The sequence below is a fragment of the Lineus longissimus genome, chromosome 14 (assembly GCF_910592395.1).
Source record: "Lineus longissimus chromosome 14, tnLinLong1.2, whole genome shotgun sequence".
Taxonomy (NCBI): domain Eukaryota; kingdom Metazoa; phylum Nemertea; class Pilidiophora; order Heteronemertea; family Lineidae; genus Lineus; species Lineus longissimus.
This window is the reverse complement of record NC_088321.1, coordinates 1,378,055-1,400,497: the sequence shown is the minus strand read 5'-3', so window position 1 is coordinate 1,400,497 and position 22,443 is coordinate 1,378,055. Positions and strand designations below refer to the sequence as shown.

Sequence of the window (22,443 nt, the reverse complement as noted above, 5' to 3'; positions counted from 1 at the left end):
CCTCTCAGTGTCCCAGAGTGAGCAGTCTGGAGCACAAGCTCTGGTGGGTTTTTGCGCTGGCACCTGCCGGAGTCGGCTGTATTCGTTTCTAAAACGCCCTCCACTTCGATTACATACATGTATATTTCGGAAAGATTTAAAGTCCTCCTGTTGTGAGAGGATGCAGTGAAGCCGTATTTGCGGGCGTATTTGCCGTCTACCTAACTGTACTTAAAGCTGGTAGCGTTAACACCTAAAGATGATTGCAAATACATACTTATAATGCAGGTATTTATCATTTAATCCTCAAGTATATAAATAGCTGATCAAATTGTATTCGGTTACATTGTAATCGAATAACATACTATCCACAGGTGAGGAAAGGTATGCAGATTTAGTGTATATCCTTGGCGTAAGGTGGCGTACGGGTTCGTTGAAGAACATGCATGTTCTTGGTCCAAACGTTGTAACCCAGTTAATAATTAGTTTCAAAACTAGGCACCAGGCGCCTCGTATGGTTTGGTGGGGGGGGGGGGGGGAGTAGCTCTGTACATTTTACACGGAACCAACATAGATAGCATCAGAGACCAAAAGGGGTCGCCCTCAGACGAGCATGGCCTATGGCCTGTCTCCTGGTTGCGCAAGTGCAAAGTTCTTTAAAATGCCGTTAGATGGCGTTCGAGGGCCGTCATTGAAATCCAAGGCCGAGTTCGGCTGGAACCCGAGAGGATAGTGAGGGTTGCACGTGACATTACGTTCGAGTATACGTTTTGCACTCCGTAGTTCGTCGTTCGGAAGGATCATTGCGAAACCAGTCTAGAATTTCATCCCCTGAACTGACACCTCTAGTGCAAGTGAATTCATTCATGTCATAGACTGCTGCTGACATCTAGAGGGATAGGTTTACACTAATATTTCCTGATTCACGTTTTCAGTTATTTCGTCATTAGGGAGTTTTCGCAAACCCCCGAAACGTCCACGTGAACGCCTATCCCGTTGTCATGATCGTTCGACTTCGTTATCACGTGGTACCGGGCGACATGACGAGCCCGGTCAACTGCGTCTGGAGCGCACCAGAGTGCGGAGACGAGTGTCAACAAAGCCATTCAAAAAATGTAACAAAACGACAATGTCCATAATACGTCGAGTTTATTCTTAAAAAACATTCCATCAAATACAGCTTTACATTGACATTTAATGGATCTTTATTCAAATGATCATGATGAACCCAACGAAGCATGAACAAAACATTCTGCTGCTATCCCACACATGCACTGATACTAATGTTTTTGTTTTTTTGAAATCGTCCGCAGATCGACCGCTCTGTTGTTTTTGAAATGACCTTGACCTCTCATTGATTTCTCTTTTGTTAATACCGTCTGATCTTTGCCCTCAACACCTTTCGTCCAGTTCTCGACTTCAGACAGAATGTGCACAAATCGACTGATATTTTATTCAAACCGCCCTCAAATTGATAGATCTTTTGTTGATGTCGACTGCCCTTTTGTTGATGTCTATTGACCTTTTGTTGATATCGTCTGCTCTATGCCCTTATCAGTTCTCCGTCCAGTTCTCAAATTCAGACAGGATGGAAAAATGAAGAGGACACATGACAGACATCTCTCTCGCGAGATTACGCGCGATTAGGCGAGATTCTGTAGGTTTCAAATCTAGGATTATGGACTACAGGTTTTACAGCAGAAGTTCCCCTACCAATCTCCATAGGCCACGAGCATCATATTTGTCAGGATGACAGTCTTTAGTCTGATCCGTTTGCATTCGAAGGAGAAGCAATGACGCCATCTAGCGACATATCTTTCAACTGTTGTTCGGTCCTATTCGGGCCCTTATCAGTTCTCCGTCCAGTAGTGTATAAAAACAGGCCCGGACAAATGACGAGGACCCGCTTTCGGACAATTACATTACGCATTATAGCAGTACCCATTTGTTGATGACAGTCTTCGCAATCTATCGGTCGATCCCATTCCTAATTTCAGTGGTAGTCGGACCACTTTTAACCCAATACTCAGATTTCCCACCAAAACTGAACGCGTGTTAATAGTCACAAGCACGCCCAGGTCCGGCCACGGGTCATTCGGTATCGGTAATCATACGTTTATTACTGCACGAAACGACAATTTTACCTCATTCCCAATGGTCGGCTCATCTCCCACAAGCCCTTATCAGTTCTCCGTCCAGTCATGTATTTATACAGGTCGAAAAAATGATAAGGAGACGTAGGAAATTTCTTGGTTACCATAGCGACGTTGTTGCTGAGCGGTTGTTGCCAAGGAGGTGGAGTAATTCCCATGGCAACCATCCGAATCTTCTCCAGCAGTTACAGTCTTCCTCAGAAGGTACATACACTCGCAGTCTGGTTATCATTTTCTGAAAAAGTCGTGCAATTAAAAAAAGAAAATACATACACGGAACATGAACAATTGAAAATAAGGTACATTACGTTTGCCCTTTTCGGTTTAAGCCAATCGACCGCCATAGAAGCTGTCACGTAGGGGTGAAAAATATAGTGAAGATTTATCATGCAAACCTTTGATAAGACAGTAGAACAATTGGAATTTAGGCCTGAGTGCAAGCGGGGTCGAGGTTGATCCCAACGTTGAAACCCAGTTTCAAAACTAGGCACCAGGCGCCTGGAATGGTTGGATTGGGTGTAGCTATATGCATTTTACACGGGACCAGCACAGCATTAGAGACCAACATATGTCGCCCCTGCAAGCAGCGACTCGTTTAGTTTATGACGCTACACAGCGATGTCTCTCAGATCGAATGGAGGATTTAGGCCATCAAACCGCGCCTTGCGTCGGGTTCAGCTGATCTCCGTCTTGAATAAAAGGCCTAAGAAAGCACGACATTCGTCATGCACTGTTACAAAATTTGCCTCTTCCACATCGGTCTTTCCAAACAACATGACGTCATCAATCGCCCTGACGTCATCACGTCGTAGCACAGGATCAAAGCGAGGCGCGTCACCAAGCGCGTCACTTGGCGTAGCAACGAACGTAGTGGGAATTGTTTTTGCCAACGATGAACGCGTTCGGTTATTCGGGCTGAAATTAGGTAAGTTTCTGCCGTTTTCCATTAGTAAGGGTGGTTATTTGACAACCGAATAATCCAATTCATCAGTGCTTTACACTGCACATGATAATTCAAAATGGTTGGGAAATTTTGTTAGGATTTCGTTTCAAATCAAATGGCTTGTTTTCGGTGATGTCAGAGCCTTTCAAATAAATTTCTTGAAAGACTTTGGTGTTAAATAGCTCGATTCTGCCAAAGGTTGTGTTGAGATAGTTCCAACTAGGAGTCCAGTATCTAATCTGTTCCCGCAAAAATATGGTTACTGCAGAAAAACATGAGTGTGAAAACATCGTGCCCAACATTACGAGACTGGTGTGGCCAACTACCAGAAGTTTGTTGGGACGACTGCCGGCTACAGTAGGCCTATCTGGCGGTGTTACCAATACAGTCCAACGGAGTTAATGAAAAGTACTCTTCTTGATGCGGCGTCAAGTGAAGGTGTATAGTTTTGCGATGAGCCCACGACTTACTTGTCGTTCGTTTAGCCCTTGAGTTCAGGTTGTGCCAGGAAAGAGGAGAATCTGAGAGCTTTACTCAATGTTTTGTATCAGAGACACCTATTGGTGACTTTGTCTAACTTGCAACTGACCAACCAGGCTTTGTCATAAGTCTCCCTTCAATACTTACTTCTCAAGTTAACTTACCACATACAAGGTATGACAAATTGAAAAAATACCGTCCTTGAGCGCCTTTTCGCAACTTTGTCGCATGTCCCCGGCTGGGCCTTGGAACAATCGGCATAATCTTTCCTCTGCAGTTTCCAATCTCTTGATTTCTGGTGAGTCGCGAGCGAGTTTCACCCCGGAAAATCAAAGTCCTGAACTCGCATTCCCTGTTCCGAGCACACGTGTTAGTATAATATTGAGATAGCGTTTTTCACGTTTCCCTGTTCGAACCGCTTTTGGTACACTATATCATTACTCTGGTAGCCATAGAAATTAGTCAGGGGTTTCAAGGGGCAACCAGAAGGCGCTCACTTGAACTCGACCAGTAGGTACACCAATGAGCACTTCGGCCGGGAGTCGAATCCACGACCTCTTAATCATGAGGCCGACTCTAGTCCACTGCGCTACCGCTGCCCCTGAGACCCCAGTCCCTCCATCGTTCCTCCTAAAAACGGCTCTCTCCCGGCATACCTGTGTATGCTTGTAAAAAGCTGATGTTTGCATTCGGATCAAGAAATACTCGACCTGCTGTGGACAGCGTTCAAGCGTCATACCTCTGCTAAGATAGCAAAAGCTCTTGACCCTAAAATAAGCAACGCAATCTTAGTTTTTTTGTGCTTAATTCTGCCTAGTGCATAGCGGTTTTAAGTTTAAACTTCGACCGTTGTGTTCCGAAAAACCTATGTAAGAACTGACTAGTGTATTTAAAAGAAGGGAGCAGGTATAGCCAAATACGGTATCAGGGACTCGGGACTCAGGAACACAGGATGTTCGGAACCGTCTAATGCTCGTCGGAGTTCAGAGTTTTGCTTCTCCGGGGCGAATGTGTTCAAAACGACGTTAGCCCTACCTCGCGGCGCGTTACATGTAAGTTCGCATTCTGAATAACAGTGTCGGTGAATACTGTCTGTCTTACAGTAAATGATCCTTCTGAAGGATGCAGGCCACATGACCGTAATCCAATAACGCCAGCGTTAGAGGCTAACGTTGTTTTGAACAAAACCCTGGTGACGTCGCTCTCTTCTCCTCTCTTTCGTTTCGCCGCTGTTCCGTCATTTCCGAGCGTCGTTCGATTACGTCATTCCTCGGTGACTTCATTTTCTGCGCGAGTTTGGACTCTAATGTAACCCTGTAGAAAAAATGAAACATTTCTGTACTTTTAAATTTCTTTCGGTTGTAGAAAACGGTTTGGCGATTATTTTCACCTTGGCAAATATATCAATGGTCAGAATCCTGAATAGACCCAATGGATACGTCTTGGTCAAGTCATTAAAGCGGATTTCGCACGACCAACGTTACGGCCAACGTTTTACATTTTCTCAGGCGGTGAATATGAACCATCTCATTTCCTGTTTATAAGTCCGGCGCAGATCAGTAAGCTAGACTCGGCCTGATGGTTATGTAGACAATAGGCCCGCAAAAGGGTTCCATTCAGAAACCCGCGTATGCCTTAATGATGCATCAATTCCTTTGATACTTTAGAGGCGCCGGAAGGGCATTGTATTCGTACAAAGGTCGCTTTATCTCAGATGAAGATATCGAAAACTGGCCACAGTAATTCTTTCCAGTTCCGAAGAGAATCGGACAAGTTAGTTTAGTTTCTCCTTCGAACAACAGATGGCGCAACAGTAGGTGAACGCAAAACCACAATTCTCCGTTTCGACGTTGCGATCGACACGCGTTGGGTATTGAGGCAGTGAATTTATTGTTATGATGAGATACTTCGTTATTTCAATTGTAACATGACGCCGATCGCTTGTTAGGCCTCCTGTTTACGAGGCGTGTAGCAGTTTCTAATGATCCTGCAATGAAAATTTCACAACAGGCTAAATTGTATGATTTATTGATACCGTAATGGAGGTATTGATCTCACCGAACCGCGAGGGTGGAGCTAAAATGTTGATCAAATCCGAGGCATGGCGGATGTGGTTGCCTGAGCGTGACCGCTGAATTCAAAAGGTCGCTTCGTCGGTGCATAGTGCATTTACACTGTAAACTGCGGTACATTATAAATAAATAAATATAGAATTTGTAAAGCGCCTTTCCGGGTCACCCTGCTCAAAGCGCTACCTCCTCTATTTTTTGAAGTGAAGATTGAACAAGTGTGTTTTAAGAAGGGATTTGAATTGGGTGAGGGTCTCAGCAGATGTAATTGCTTTGGGGAGTCGATTCCAGAGATAAGGGGCAGCCACGGAGGAACTAGAATCTAGAATCTAGTTGTTTTAGAATACGATTCCACGACGAAACATAAAAAAGCAAAATTAAAATTGAGATTATTTTCGAGGCGAAACTTTATGTGAAAGTACTCAACGTGCTGCCGTTTGCCAGTGGTCGATATTTGGGTCAGATGTAACAGGAAAGCTGGCCTGGTTGCGAAGTATGTCCGGAGTTCGCACGCGGGTCTAGGCATGACCTCTGATTAGAGCAGGATATCCACGCCATGATTTCGATAATTATATAAACTGCACGAATATCGGGGTCAGTTCGCTTAATCAGATTGGGTTCGACCGAAAAGGATTGCCGCAAATTCACGGTGGAGAATCAAAATTCTTAACTTCGGGCATTACGTGCCCAGTCCAGGATCTGGGTCATCTCGTATTCGAGGTAAACAGCGCCCCTTGCGTCAAAGACGCGACAAGTTTGTTGTCAATGTGTGCTCTTAGACCTTCTGCTCTGCCACGCCGCCTTAGTAGAGATATAGCGCATGAAATCAGTCGGCCCATGCTGGTATTTCTGACCGGTACCCATGCACGTACATGCATCAAATATAAACCTCGGTGGATTGAGGCTTGTTATGCGAAACACACGCCAACAGTGGCGTTCGAACCAGATACCTCTTTCGCTTGCCTAAAGCACCACGCATACCTCATTTGAGCTTTGTCAACACGGCAAGTCTGATTTTAATGCGGCCGCCGATTCGTTAAATTGCAGTCACACAATATGTTGTTAGGGGTCCGTCGTAGGATGGAGCGGCCAAAATCGCTCGTTTGCGCCGAGGCGCTTTGAATCAGTCTGCGGACGTGACTTCGCTGTATATCACGCTGGTGCGAGATCAGAGAATTGCGCCAAATGTCAGTGACATGTTAAAACTAATCAAGGTAGAAATCTAACATATCTAATATAGCTGATACCTAACATGTTTCCACATCACTGAGAACATCCGTGAACAAGCCAGTCACAACCGTACACTGCTATACAGACATGAAGAAGTTTGTACGCCCCATTGACCACATACATATTGACCACAAGTATTTGTTATTTAGTGTGTAACCGTACATTTTGATGCCACCGATGTATAGCTGTCTTCATCCCGATTTCCGACTGAATTAGTGAAAAAGGTTTTAAAAAGAATATAAACGGTGCAACTGTACATAACTATGACTAGATAAAATTAGTAAAACTAACGTGTAAACTAACTAACTAACAAACTAACATACGGTGTGGTTGGACGAAGAACTGGTTAGGGTGCCGGCCACTAGGTGGCGTGTGGCAAGAATAAGCTGCCGTGCGCATGCGCGACGGTGCCACAGAAGAACACCAGCTTGATTGGTTGAATCAAAATCCACAACTCCAAAATCGGTCCAATGAGAATCTTTCATTTCTTGGAGGTCCGTGTCATCAGATGAATTTTAGTAGACTGTCCACATGTTCAAAGGCCAATTTGGCAAGGATTTAAAACCTTGTTTCATTGGTCAATCAAGCTGATAGTTCTATCACGTGATCGTACCCACTTACCACACTATAATACTTCCGGGATCTTTACTGGTGACGTCACTTTGATCGACATCTGAAAGGGACAGAAGACGTGATCGAAACACAACACGGACACCAAAATGAGAGTTTCGGCAAAAATTAAAATATCAAAAACAGACGTCAGAAACGTCTCTCAAGCGAACTAATTTATGCACCACACACGCAGTCACCGTGACGTCATGACTGACGTCACCAATTTGAATGAAGAACTTGTGAGGGTTGATTTTCAAAAGTTCACTAGTCTTTAGAGTAAGGAGGGAAGATTACCTAAATCGAAATGTTGCCCAGGCGCAGCATTTTTGGCCTATTCCAAGTGACACTCCGCATGAAATTGTCAAGCTATGCGCTCTGAGAATCATATGACTGTTCCGAGAGGATCGGAGCTACAATAATTCCAAATTTGATGCAATTTTACACAAAATTCGGACGGAATTCGCGAATAACAACACTTCAGGGTACGAATTCCACTTTTTTACGAAAAATCCTACGAAATTTGCGAAAAACAGTAACTGAGGGTCTCGAACACAGCCACGTGAATACAAAACCAATGCATCTTATCCAGTGTGTACAAAGCGGGGTACAGAGTTGGTACTTCCTCCGCACAAGGAACTCCATGCTCTGCACAATGGGCTGACGACACATGCTTTATACTCAAACCCTTTGTCAGAATTTCTTTGGAAGCTCTAAGAAAGGGAAGCGGACGTCTCAACAATGGCGCGGAGAAAAGCCACTGTTTCCAAGGGGAACGGAGATTTTGTGTGATATCCGTAGTTCTCTACTTAAAGCGGAAGTACGGTCGTGAGATTTTAGGTGGCAGTACAGTCAAAGTTGGCAGCACAATCGGGTAAGTTTCTTTGCAAATTACGGAAACCGGAGCGGAGGGCTGAATGATAACGCAGGGAACACACACTGTTTCCAAGGGGACCAAGGTTTAGTGTGATTTCGTAGTTGTCTTAAGCGGAAATAACTTCATTCGCTTCTCGAAATGGTCTTATATTGGTGAAAGTAGAGTACGTGTATATCCCTAAACGTTCTCTGCACACACCATGTGATAAAGCCCATCTACAAGCAATCATACACTTCTGACAAGGAGATAACGACTATTTCTAAATTACAGGGTGCAATATACCCTCATATTAGCCAAAATAGGTTGTTTTCTCCCAACTGGTTAAACATTGGTAATTGGCCACTTATACGGGTGTGTGGAGGTCCCTTATGATGGGTAATAAAGCCATGGAAAAACAGGCCTAATTATTGTTTTGCTCGACCAATGTTTCGACCAACTTTTGCATCGGACATTTGCATCGGACGGTGAATATGAACCTTCTCATTTCCTGTTTATAAGTCCGGCGCAGATCAGTAAGCTAGATACGGCCTGGTGATCATGTAGACAATAGGCCCGCAACAGGGTTCCATTTAGAAATTTGCGCATGACTTGATGATGCGTCAATTGTTCCGATACCGACTGAGGCGCGGGAAGGTCATTGCGTTGCTCGTGAGAAATTCGCTTTAACACTCATGCCTGGGTCGACATTCAAAACTTCTCTCGTGAGGGTTCAAATTAGAAAGGACCTTGTTCGGTCAATTATCTTTCCAAGCAGGGTCGCCGAGTGATGTAAATAGCACTCGATGACACCTATAGCATTCCGCACTTCCCGCTATGATACATGGCCATTAAGATCTAAAGGTTCAACCATGGATAGGCCCCACCAGGGTTAACCATGGATTGGTGCACCACTCGGGGTTGAACACGAAATCCTATAACATTAAAACTCCTTCAAAATAAGGTGAAAGCCAATTTCATGGTAGGGGGTCTGTACTTTCTTAACCGGATACAGTCCCATAGGTTATAAATTAAGCATTCACTTCATTTAAAGAACTCAGCCGCTAGGCTTATCTGTGGTGCGAGGAAGCGTGATCACATCACCCCCATCTTGAAGCAGCTCCATTGGCTCCCAGTAAAGAGCCGAGCTGTCTTCAAGGTGCTGGTGATGTGTTTCAAGGCCCTCAATGGACTTGCGCCATCATATCTGTCTTCACTTTTGCAGCGTAACGAAGGTGGGCGCCTTACCAGGTCATCCTGTTCAAAGTGTCTCCTTGTACCTCGCTCAAAATCAAAGTACGGGGATCGCAGTTTCTCCGTGGCTGCCCCTTATCTCTGGAATCGACTCCCCAAAGCAATTACATCTGCTGAGACCCTCACCCAATTCAAATCCCTTCTTAAAACACACTTGTTCAATCTTCACTTCAAAAAATAGAGGAGGTTGCGCTTTGAGCAGGGTGACCTGGAAAGGCGCTTTACAAATTCTATATTTTATATTTATATTTTTAGAGGGTTTTTATTGCTTCAGGGTACTCTTCAAAACAGAGTGGGAATGCCAATTTCTGTGGTGTGAGTCAGATCTTCTTCCCAGAAAAGTTACTCCCATCCGTGAAACTGGAATCTACTTCGTGTTAAAGGAGTTCTAATAGCTTTAGGATTTCAAGTTCCAGCCAAAATTGTAATGTCTATGGTCAACGCTTAAGAAAAATAAGCTGATGGTTGGGTATAGAATATAGCCTCAAATAGAGTTGGGTTTAGAATATAGCCTCGCCATGTTATGCACGTTGAGCGGACTATCTACGGTGGCTTTGGGACTGTTCTGTAGCTGCGGCAGTTTGAGACTTTCCACCGCCGCAATCAGTCCTTCACCGGTGTGTTCGGCTACATGGTCTTGTAGAAAGCACGTTGCCCTAGGATTGCGGTACGTGTGTAATATTTTATTCTACATAATTCCGTATAACGACTGCTCCATACTCTGTGGCATGACGGTCGCCGATTTGATACAAGACTATTCAAATGTTTGCTCAGCTAAAACAACTTTGCATATTTCAACCAAGTTTATACAACAGGGACATACATATCCGACACATGACAATTCCGGTTGTCCGCGTGATGTTTGACCTTGTAGTTCCAATTTTACATTGACCCTGACAAGGAAGTCATGTGCAGTAAAACCATTCACGTCCTAGGTTGCCTCCGCAGTGTCCTTCCGCATGGGTTTGACGCGCGTTTCTTTACTAGGACGAGGCTGCAGTCAATGTACTCTGGGAGCACGCAATTACATGATTGTATCTCGAGCGTATGTTTGTAGGCCTATAATTCAACTGAATGTTGAGGTTTAATGGTTTAACGTTTTCTTTCCTTCACACACTAAATTTTCTTGAATTTTAATCAACTTGGCAGATCTTGCCGCAAGCAGAAATGCCTCAATATGGAATTTGCGAATTGGCTGACGTCACCCATGGCGTCACGCTTCGCGCCGGAAGTTAACTGGTCCCGAGAACGCATTGCAATTCGCATTCTGCAGACGAGATTGATTTTTGAGGAAATGTGCTTCAAATAGTAATTATAATTATTCGCAATATCGAAGAACCAAGTGGGTGGGTGGGACCCCATTGCCTTCTAAACACCTTTTATACAAAAGTTCACCATCCTCACGTTTTTAAGAACAAAATAGGAAGATAACAAAGTATTATTGTTTCAGATAAGCCACTTTTATACGAAAGTTCAAGATCCACACATTTTTAAATAACCCAAAATAGCAAAATACATGTTTTTGTAATATATTTTGTGAGTTCCAACAAAATTTAAAGTGCTATCATGTCATCAACTCTGCATTAGTCATGCGAATATCATGACGCGTTCCTATACAACAAAATGCCATGTCGTAAGTTGAAAATTGCACGTACATTTGTGTAGTGTCAGCCCACCATTCATGGCTCTCATACTAGAATAATAGCCTCGATTATTGAGGAATTTTTGATGAGCAATTTTGTATAATTGGACCAGAAAATATAATTGGACCAGAAAATGAATGCGCAAGTACTGTTAGTGTTCAGCCTTAGAGTACAGAACTATTACGTGCATTGATGTATGTGTCGTGTATCAAATGCACAGAGGGATGTGTCCATTGTACGTGACACGGAATTTCCAATGTATCATGTGTAATGTCCAACCGTACTATGAAAAATGACATCTGCATTGAAGCACGTGCACTGTACATACAATGTACGCGTGTTCGAGTTCAACTCGACCTGATACAGACTGCAGTGTATAAGTACGGAAGTATGTAAATGTGCTTAAGGATAGGCCTAATTACACAGACATGTCGATGACGTTAACCCTTTGAGTATTTACTCTGAAAATATCAGGAATACTTCGAACTCTATAAGCAAAGTGCGATCATCCTGTCTGAAAACTATGATAATATCACAGTAGTCTATTACTGCTGATATCACCAATAAATGACCAGAATATCTCCCACAATTATCTCCCCAGATTTCCAAAATAATTTCTGGTTACATTTCTTAACCAATCAGAGGTGCTGAATTCTGCTTCGCCGAGGCAGTCTTTCCAAATGAACGAATCAGAAATAGTTAATTTGGTGACTTCCTCCGATTTTTTTTCCTGAATTAATAAAAATATCTTTGTTTTTTTTAAAAAAACGTACAAACTTAAAATATCTTGTCGTGTAACTAACTTTCAGTGCCAAGCTCTTTCAACTTTATTTCGTTTTTTCCGAAGTGATTTTGGATTCTTCCCGAAAACTTCCGAAGTATTTTCGAGGCTAATGTTAGAACCGAAAGTTGTAAAATGCCATGTACAGTATATATTAATTACATCGTACGTGAAATCGTCAATGGGAATATCACCACCTGGCGGCTCTAGTGCTTGAAGTGCTATTTTGTTAACAAGTTTAGGGCCACAGATGTTTTCTGAATCAATTACTGGCTATGCTGTGTACATCTTTGTGTACATTCATGCACATAGCTGTACATCACGTGCAAGTTTATCGTGCATTTGATTAAACGTGTACATCGTAGTGTAAATTCCAATGCAGGCCATTCTATTATAAATCTCCTTTACTTTGTTTTTAATCTGAACTTTCGTAGTGAGATGTCGTTGATTGATAGCTCCCAGAAGTTGAAGAACATTTCAACACAACAATGTCATCTGTCATACGAGATACACACACCCGTGGCGACATCTATAACGTCGAGCACAGTTTTCCCTGCCCTTCATTCGGTCATTTTTTAGGATTGTTATTCCGATGCGTCTTCCCTCTCCCCATTGGCTTTTCTATTCTATCCCCCGACAATTTTCAAGTTTATATTCTCATATCTTCCTAGCGTGACGATAGATCTCTCCACACCACACGCAATCAAGGTGACATCAAATTGATGGAACCAATCACACACTCATTCGCTGTGACGTCATGAATGACGTCACCAAGTTGGATGGAGAACTGGTTAGGGCTCAGGATTGCTGCGTCATAGACTCAACAACACTCGAGCATCCGCTACACACAATCTCTGGAATGCCACGGATGACAGCCCCAGACGATAACGCACAAAATATCTCACATCACACGCGCACTCGCTGTGACGTCATGACTGACGTCACGAAGTTGGACGAAGAACTGGTAAGGGCTCAAATCGCTGCGTCATAATGGCGACAGCTTCACAGCAGACTCCACACAGCACGCACACTGTAATCATACATTATGACATCTCTGCACATACCCTTAACGTACATTTCACACACGTGCGCTGTGACGTCATAGTTGACGTCACCAAATTGGACGAAGAACTGGTTAGGGCTTAAAAGCTGCGTCATTGATTGAATCAAGACGCCGTAGCATACACCATTGTTGTCATCAATGGCCATACCGATAACACACGTACACATCACACCACTCGCACAATCACTGTGACGTCATAGCTGACGTCACCATGTTTTGGACGAAGAACTGGTAAGGGCTCAAAACGCTGAGCCATAATTGGTGTCAGCTACAAAAAAGGCATACATCAGACACGCGACCGCTGTGCTATAAAGATGACACCAATACACACAATCACACACGCATTTGTTGTGACGTCATTGCTGACGCCACCGATATGTTGATGTTGGACGAAGAACTGGTAAGGCCTCAAAACGCTACCTCTCATGACGGCAGCTACATACGCAAAGTTCACATCATTACCGCCGCGGCGTCATACATGTATTCACCAATATTTACAATACATGTATTTACCAATTCATGTATCACACACAGACACACAGACACGCACACATACGTTGTGACGTCATGGCGACGTCACCAATTTGGACGAAGAACTGGTTAGGGTTCAAATTGAACAAACTTAAAGGTTGATGACGACAACAAATATTTCTACAAACGGCTAAGTGAGGTCGTTACAGTACTGACGGGACAACATCTTGGAGTCGCAAAGTCAGCACGTGGGGGGGGGGGGGGGGGTGAGCTGTTTAACGGTATATAACTTGAGGTAAAATGGTACAGTTATAGCCCCATTTCAATTGTTGCTAATACAGTGTAGAAGAGCTGGCAATACATATCAATGTACACCAATGCTTTATTCAATTGTACCACATTACCTTACATGTACAGTCGAACCTCTCTATTAAGGACGCCCTCGGGACTGACCGGTGCTGTCCTTGATGGAGGGATGTCCTGATTACAGAGGTCAAATTGAATGGAAACAACCATTTTGTAACCAAAATTAGTGTCCTTAATAGAGAGGTGTCCGCTGAGAGAGGTTTCACTGTACATGCCTATGGCCTACAGCACGTTCCACGATTTTTATCGAGAATATCTGCACATAGGTCCTCTGCCCAGAACATGAAGCTGTTAAAAATCCTCGAAGTCGCACCCAATTTTAAAGAATTTAACCGACATCGCACAAAAAACAACTCACCTTGGAATTTTCCCTTCTCGATCCTCACATTTTCCTTCAAATCTGTTCGTTTCAATTCGAATTCAAATCGTCATCCTTTATCGTCTGCTCCTGACATGTCGCGTGGCTCGCGTCCTCTGCGAATGATCTGCAATGAGAAAGATAGAACACCTAATTATTATTCATGAGGGCGTGACGTCACGCATACTAATTACTGTGTAGGCGCTGTCGTACGGCACATGAGTGGGTGCGTGATGAAAACAATGTCCCATGTGCCATTATAAACAATACAGTAATATTGACGGTTGGCGGGGAGGCACAATTTTGACCGTGTTGGCGAATAGGCCTTTTCTGTCACTGACAAAGTTAAATCATTGGTGGAATGTCTCATAACTTGATATGATTTCACAATAAATTCGATCACAAGACTCTCGTCCTATCTCTTCCGTTTCACCGCCCAGAATCGGCTGCGTGTAAAATATGAACTCACATTCACCCCTTCTTTGACCTTGCGCCATCCCGGGACTAATCACCGGTTTCGGTTTTTATACACAACCACGACTCTGACTCAAGGTTATACGCATCAATCGGCGAATAATTATATGATTTGAACTAGGATTGACAGTTGGCACGCGCGGGTTTGTATAAAACGCGAACCGGCGTTTGATAATGCGCGTTTTGAGAAAAGGTATGACGCCCTCCTCCATTAATGGGTTCACGCGCTTGACATTCTCCAAACAGACATGTTACTCAAACATTATCTCTCTGCCAGCACTACCTTCCATATTCTGATACCAATATGCGCAATATTTCGCAATGCAATTGGGGATAAGATTATGTAAACATATTTCGTATATTTGTTTTCTCTGAATTATACTAACCATTTCACAATCTTTCGCGTGACTAGACGCCATAAAAGTCTTAAATTACGGACTTCTGAACACCCAGGCCTAAAATATGTGGTTGGCGTCAAAACTCTTTTTCACATCCTCGCATACATCAAGTCAACCTACGAATTCTGATTCTAATATCTAATCAGTATTCATGCTCCTCAGAACAGCCCCAAGATACCTCATTAATATTCATGAGCCTCATTTGTATTCATGCAATCATCCCTAGACAGCTAGTAAATAGCCACGGTGTGATTAGGAAGACAAATTCACCCGCACCTGTCAACCGGACGTGTTTACCGTCTGCGCAAACTAATCAGGGAGCGACAATTATCTTCTGACGCGCAGAGAAATTAAGGAGGGCTGATTATTTTGCCACTGGCCAGATGTCCGTAGCTGAAAGTCTTCATGACCATTCCGGCATCAAAAATCGAATACAACCCCTGCAGAGATAGGTCGTTAGTTTTTTCTCTTTGATTATGAAATTAAATTTGAGGCCTTATTGCAGCAGGGTAGGGCATTAGGATAACCCCGGGACGCCACCTGCACCGAAGAAAATAACAAGAATTCACCATATCAGTCGAATTACAAGATGCATGCACCCTCCTATAACAACCCTTCCCCAACCCTACCCAGACAACCAGCGCATGAGTTACAAAATAGGCTATACCGCTACTAGTATTTAAAACAAAATTCATGTTAAAAGCAGAGTTGAGGAAACACCAAAGCCCTGTGGTTCGAATTTAACCAAGGCAATTTCATTTTTCGGCAATCATTTTCATTTTTTCATTATGTGAGTCAACATCAGCAAGTTGTATTTTGTCATGTGACGGTATCATTGTAAGCTCTGGCCAAAATACCAACTCCCAAGAAATAAAGGATACAATTAGCACTAGTTTCACGACAGATGCGACCGTCATAATATTTTGATTTTCTTGTTATTTTAAGGCGCTACAAGGTAATCTGTTAAGTGTGCGACTTAACGCCAGATGGACAGAATCTCTCGAAATAAATCTTGATTAAATTTCTCGCCCCCTGTCTGCACAGATTCGTAAGAAGCCGGCGGGAATAATAAGAAATCAAAACACTGAGATGAAGGCGTTGGGTGCTTAAAGAGTGCATTGTGTAGTGTCTGTGTACACCCTTTTATGTCTTTTCATCATGAAAGATGCGCAATTCTGTAATTAAATCTGAAGAATTGTGGCACTTTATACGACAATAGTACAACATGGCGGCCTTTGTTTACAAACAATAACGTCACCTGTCGAGCGCTGCAGGAACAACAGTTACAATTCGCTGCCAGATTGGATTGTGCGCGAGGTGTCTGTGGCACGCGCGGACTATTTGTAAATGTCCCCTGGGGTATTAAAAAGTCGTTATGGGCACTAAATGGTATCACTCGGAGGCAGTTTCTTTGTCGAGACTAAATAGTATCCCATGGGGTCTTTGTTTTGCATAAAGTGACAGGTTGGCACGTGCTGTCTCGCTTATAATTTCACTTTTCGCGATGAATTTGGAGTCAAAAGCGTCATTTGCTCAGCTTGGCTTGAAGACCTTGTGAGGGATATATTTGTGAATGTGAGCGACATTAAAGCCGACACATCTGCATAACTACTTGCCTTCTGGAGGCAGTGAAGAAGAAGAAGATGAAGAAGTAGAAGTAGAACTTCTACTAGAAGTAGAACTGCTACTAGAACTAGTACTTCTACTAGAACTAGAACTTATACTAGAACTAGAACTTCTACTAGAACTAGAACTTATGCTAGAACTAGAACTTCTACTAGAACTAGAACTTATACTAGAACTAGAACTTCTACTAGAACTAGAACTTATACTAGAACTAGAACTTCTACTAGAACTAGAACTTATGCTAGAACTAGAACTTATACTAGAACTAGAACTTCTACTAGAACTAGAACTTCTACTAGAACTAGAACTAGAAGAAGAAAAAGTAGAAGAAGATGAAGAAAATGTCCATCAATAACATGCTTACTTATTTTTCGAGTAAACTCGTTTTTGATACTATTAGCCTTCCTAATTTCAGGATTATATTAGACGCATGCGCAGAACAAGGTGATTAACACTTCGGGCAGGTGGCTAGAGAAATTCACCAGATACCTCAAGGGGCGAGGGAAAAACACCAGACCTCCCTGCGGGCGTTGAGAAATTCGCCAGAACAATGGGCCATAATTTCTTGACGCATCTGTCATTTGTACAGCTAATCCCCGCTGGGGGAGGACACACCATCTGATTGTAGACTTAGCTTCGCTAATGGCCTGCGGGCAATTGGCAACAGCATCCGGGAGCGTAAATATATTTAAACGTCTGAGGAGGATTCGCCCGCCGTAAAAAAACCTTAGAGGCATCAAAAGCTTAGAAAGGGGTAGAACGTATGGTTCATTTTCTTGAAACGCTTTTTAGGATTTCATACGTGTGCCCGATAAAAACCTTGAAATTTTGTATAAGTTTACAAAACATATTTTAAAGAGTGTATATGTTTGTTTAACGAATGGGTCATCAGTTACTGATGTTCTGTTTTGCGGTATCGGAATAGTCAGGAATATTCGCCATCCTTCCTGTTCAATTTGACATTATCACAGTCTCTGGTCTTTCTGCAATCTGTGACTGTATCTGTTACCATATGGCTAACTGTAGCAGTCGCCATGGTAATCAAGCTTACTCGGCATTCTACATCGTTTTGGTGATGTATTCTTTATAAATGTTGTTATAGATTGTTTAGGAAGGGCTATCTCTCTGTGAGGTGAGGGAAAGGATAGGTCGTATGTCCGTAAGTGGACGCGGTTTCACATCTGTCGTCAAAAAGAATCTGAAGGACAGTGGGTAGAAGTTTTATGAATACCTTGTATATGAAAGTTGTTGGCGATAAGAAAGTGTCGGAACCGTCCTTGTCCTCGCGAGCTTTCTGCTATGACCAGGGCGCTTAAAGTATATTCTGTGACACACTCCCTTTAAGCTTAAAGCCACCATCCACCTGTCATGTTTTTCATAACAGATGGCGCCTTAATCCAAATCAAATCATAGCCTATAAACATGCTAATGTAGCTCTTGGACAAATAACATGGCGTCGCTATTTCTAATTAGTTGTGCAGATGACGCGCTGTGTCAACATGCGCCAAATTGCAAATTGCGTTTTGGGCTAAATATCCCGCAGCGTGTTGTCTTGCCGTACGGAAGAAAAGAATATGACAACGATGGCACTTTCGTTGTTCTTTTCGAAAGAGAAATTGTACAGAATAAAAAAAAACTAATTCGGTTATTTTGATTCAAATTGAGGCCAGGCAAGTGTTTCAACCCGCATTACGCATAAGTCAACGTGAGTAACTTGGCGTAGAATAACAAAGGAATTGGACCCGATACGAGAGGTGAACCACTTATGTTGAGAAAGACCTCAAAAGTTTGCGATAAATAGTGAATCAAAAAGTGTCAGATATCGAAGTTTTCTTGATTATTTTTCAGCGAGCAAATGTATCTGTAAATTATGCAATTAATAAGGCATCCGTCTACATTATAATGTCCTCTAATTTCAGAATAGAATCTCTTATGATAATGACATGAACTCTAGCTGCGCAATGTGCCTTCCCGGACTGAGTAATGCTCATTTTAGGATCCGAAAAAAATCCCAATTATTGTAAAGATTCTAAACTTCTGACTAATTCGACACCATTAAAGAACATTTCTCAATTTCCTCGGCTTCAGTCTAATTTCTAAAATTTTGAAATTGGTGTAATTTTTGGTTCGAATTTCTCCTTAAATTTCAAAGTCGTCATTTAGGTCTCGTTAGGGACTCGTGCGAACGGAACTCGGTGTGATTTGAGGTAGACCAGATCGGAAGACTAATTGTCAATCGGAAACAAACAATTTCAACATGGAGCAATGAGGCTATTATCCTTTTCACGAAAAAATTACACTCGGATTTTTGGTGATTCCGAACAGAAGAGGAAACGTTTTGAACAGAATTTTACTATAGATCTGAAACTCAAAAATCCAATGTATCTAATCGTAAAGCACGTGTACTTCAAATGTAAGTTGAGTTAGATCACATCAAAACGAGGTTGAATATGCCTGAGGTTAGAAAATTGCGGCCCGTTTTCTTTGCCGAACGAAATGGACTCCAACTATTGTGGAAAAAATATCCAACGACGCTAAAGAAAGATTAAAGAAACGCGTCGGAGGCTGGGATAATATTAGCCAAGTTATGAAATGACAGTTTGCCGTCCGATGTCCTCCGGACCGAAAGAAATATTCTGGGGATTAAACGATAATTTTTTTTACAGATTTTTAACAATGGCAAAATAAAAGGAGTGCCTTAAAGAAAAAAACTGGCACGCGCCGGAACAGATGTCAAGTCGCGTTTAATCTCGTTTAGCCCCGAGATACATCCGAGAACAAAAGAGCATCGGTGATGTCAGGTGAGATTTTGTTTTTGATTTTTGGCCCGGGATTGAACGCCGTCGATTCGCGCGTTGCAACTGACATGCAGCCGTCGGTTCGCGTGCGCAGTGGCCGGAAGGGTAATTGGGTTGGAAGAAAATGCGAAATATGAAGCCCCGTCCGGTATTTTGTTTCAATGCATCTTGTCATTTGAGAGTTTAGTCGATTGAAGGAAATCTGACTAGTTATCAGAGCTCGAGAATAAAGGGATCGGGTTTGTCAGATCTTTTTTAAGGAAGGGAATTAATTGCAACAAAAAATTAGAAAAATAAGAATCCCACAGCTGGCTGCAGCCCATGTTTGCCTCATACTGAGAACATGGATGCGTTCCTAAAACAAAGGTTTTGGTTAAAAGTAAGTTTTGATTAAGAATAAAATTACATTATGGCGAATGTATTCTTAAAGGCGCGCCGTCAGCGTCTGGGTCAAACTTCACCAAAGCATGTGCGCATTTTATCGACACGTGTATCGTGGCGCCCTCTTTTATCCCAGAAGCAGACCAATGTTTCCTTCAACTCGTCAGTTATAAACACTAATTTTTCCGCTTATTTCCCAAATACAGTCCCACCAGAGGACATAATAATTCAGTATGTGCCATTTTCCGGTGATTAAAGAGATTAAAGGATTAGGTACTTTAATCCCACTGATAACATGATCTATTTCCCTCTCCCGGATTAAAATTAATCATGCTTTGAATAATTTATTAACAGAAGGTCGATCCTTTTCTTGTAACTCTGTTTTTTCGTGTAACCTTAAGCTTGTGGTGTTGATAGAGCTTTTGAATTGAAAAACTTTTAAGGTCTTTTGACGAACACCGCAGAGATTTTTTCAGCAAAGTGAAAAAGCCTTGTTAAATGTTTTTCAGAAACTCAAAATCTTTCGCTGAATAATCGAAACGGTGTGCCATTTTAGTGTCGGCGGAAAGACCTTTAGTTTTAGTTATGAGTATTGACAATTAATGAAACATATTCGAGAATAAATCAACAGTTTTTTTCAAAAAGGATATTGGGTCAACAACTTTGAATTGAAACAAGCACGTATTTAATTCGGAAATGGAAAGTTAACGGTTGACAAGAGGCATCACTTAGGCTTGAATTTAGCATCCTAATCTTGAAGAAATTAAACTTTTCAAGACGTGTGAATGCGAATTTCAGGTTGGGAGTCGCGGAGTTACTCGTCTCCCGCCCTTGAAAATGGCACTCACTTCATTGCGAAGGATACCTAATTGCTTTAGGATTTCAAGTGCGGTGATGCCTTTGGTCGACCCTCAAGGAAACCGCCTTACATAGAGAAGTGGTGACATCATAAATAATCGTCTGGAAAAAGATGTTTTTTGGATGGAAAGTACAAAGAAGTGCCGGGTGCGGGCTAGTCTTAGAAACGCAATATGATAGGTCTTCTCAAAAAGAGAAAATTTATGACAGAATTTTCAAAATGGCTGCATAATAAATGAACCGACTTTAGAATAACATTAGACGCCAGCAGCTCCCACACATGAACAGAGTTATGTACACGTCTGTCGGTCAAATTCACCACTCATTGCCAAGTAGCACTTTTTAAACGTGGCGACGCGATCCCCCCCCCTCCAAAAAATCGAAAAGCCCAGCATCCTGCTATCTCAAATCTAAAAAAAAGATATTAGAAATTTGCAAAATGGTAACGTACCTCACGAAGAATATCACTGTATCCATTTGCTAAGAAAAACAAAATCCGAAAATGAACTTATTTCCGAATTTTCTATATTTTCCGTTTGACAGCTCTCGCCCCAGTCCCGCACTCCGGCCTGTCAGGATCGATGTCCTCCGCGCACGTGCCGCGTGCTTCCTTTCTCAACTCTGTCAAGGCTGCGTCTGTCCGGCGCCCAGGCCGGTCAACATTTTATACCCGCATTATAAATGAGACACGCCTCCTTTTGATAATGGCATAAATTACTTAAAATTACCCATCCTGAATTGGCAGAATTACAAACCCCGTGCCTGAGGTACAAAACGTCCCAATAATAATCGGAAATGTGCGTATTGTCAGACTACGAAAGTTCCCTCGAGACGAGGTTACGTCACGTGCGGCTGCTGATATTTCGCGAAAGCAGACGAGACAAAGACGACCACGGCTCCAGGCAACAAAACGGATTCCCTCCAATGCATAATTTACATACTGATACCGGGCTCTATGAGCTATGAAACGAGGTAATATTGATCTGAACTGAGTTCGTCTTCCGCATTATGACAAATGGCGGATTTCTTTTGAACGAAACAAAGGGATTTGTCTTGAGTGACGTCAGCGTAAGCAGGCTTGAATGCACAATACACAATGTACAGCTTCTCGTGCAAAATGCACACACATTTCGACCAACTGGCTGAAACCATCGTTTTCACTTCAACCTGCCTGCAGTGTTACATACATTGTGTACATTTTCCTGTACATGTTGTAGATGGAACGGAATGAAGACCTTTGAAGGACTTCTTGAGATGAGAGGTCGCCATTGTTGATCTGACACTTTCGCTAAGATCGTCTTTTGTTATGGACGCGTGCCCGCGTGGGGCAAAATGGGTGGCGCGTTTCCCAAAGATAATATCTTTGTTCATCTTTGGCTCGCTGGGGGGGGGGGGGGGCACCGAAGGAGCAGGACACGGGAGCTTAGTAATCGAGAATATGAATTTCCTGCCGAAGCAAATAAGGCCGCGTATTCAGCGGCTCTGAGACTGAACACTTCAAGCGGAGAAATACACGCCCGATCCTCAATAATGGAGAGACTATTACAAACAGGGAATAGGTAGGCACAGAAATGTTTATAAACTGACCGATAGGTGTCTCTGATATCTCAGGACATTAGTGTTACTCACGCTAAATGCACTAAAACTCGTTTTAAC

The 22,443-nt window shown here is 42.7% G+C and overlaps 1 long non-coding RNA gene across 1 annotated transcript; it reads right to left on the bottom strand.

Moving 5' to 3' along the window:
- Positions 1-4,418: 4,418 nt before the first annotated feature.
- On the bottom strand, positions 4,419-21,364 carry LOC135498903 (uncharacterized). The gene is made up of 4 exons (XR_010449177.1): positions 21,239-21,364; positions 14,253-14,379; positions 7,476-7,527; positions 4,419-4,869 (listed from the first exon to the last, which is right to left on the bottom strand). It is a non-coding gene; the product is annotated as an uncharacterized LOC135498903 (long non-coding RNA).
- Between the last annotated feature and the right edge of the window lie 1,079 nt (positions 21,365-22,443).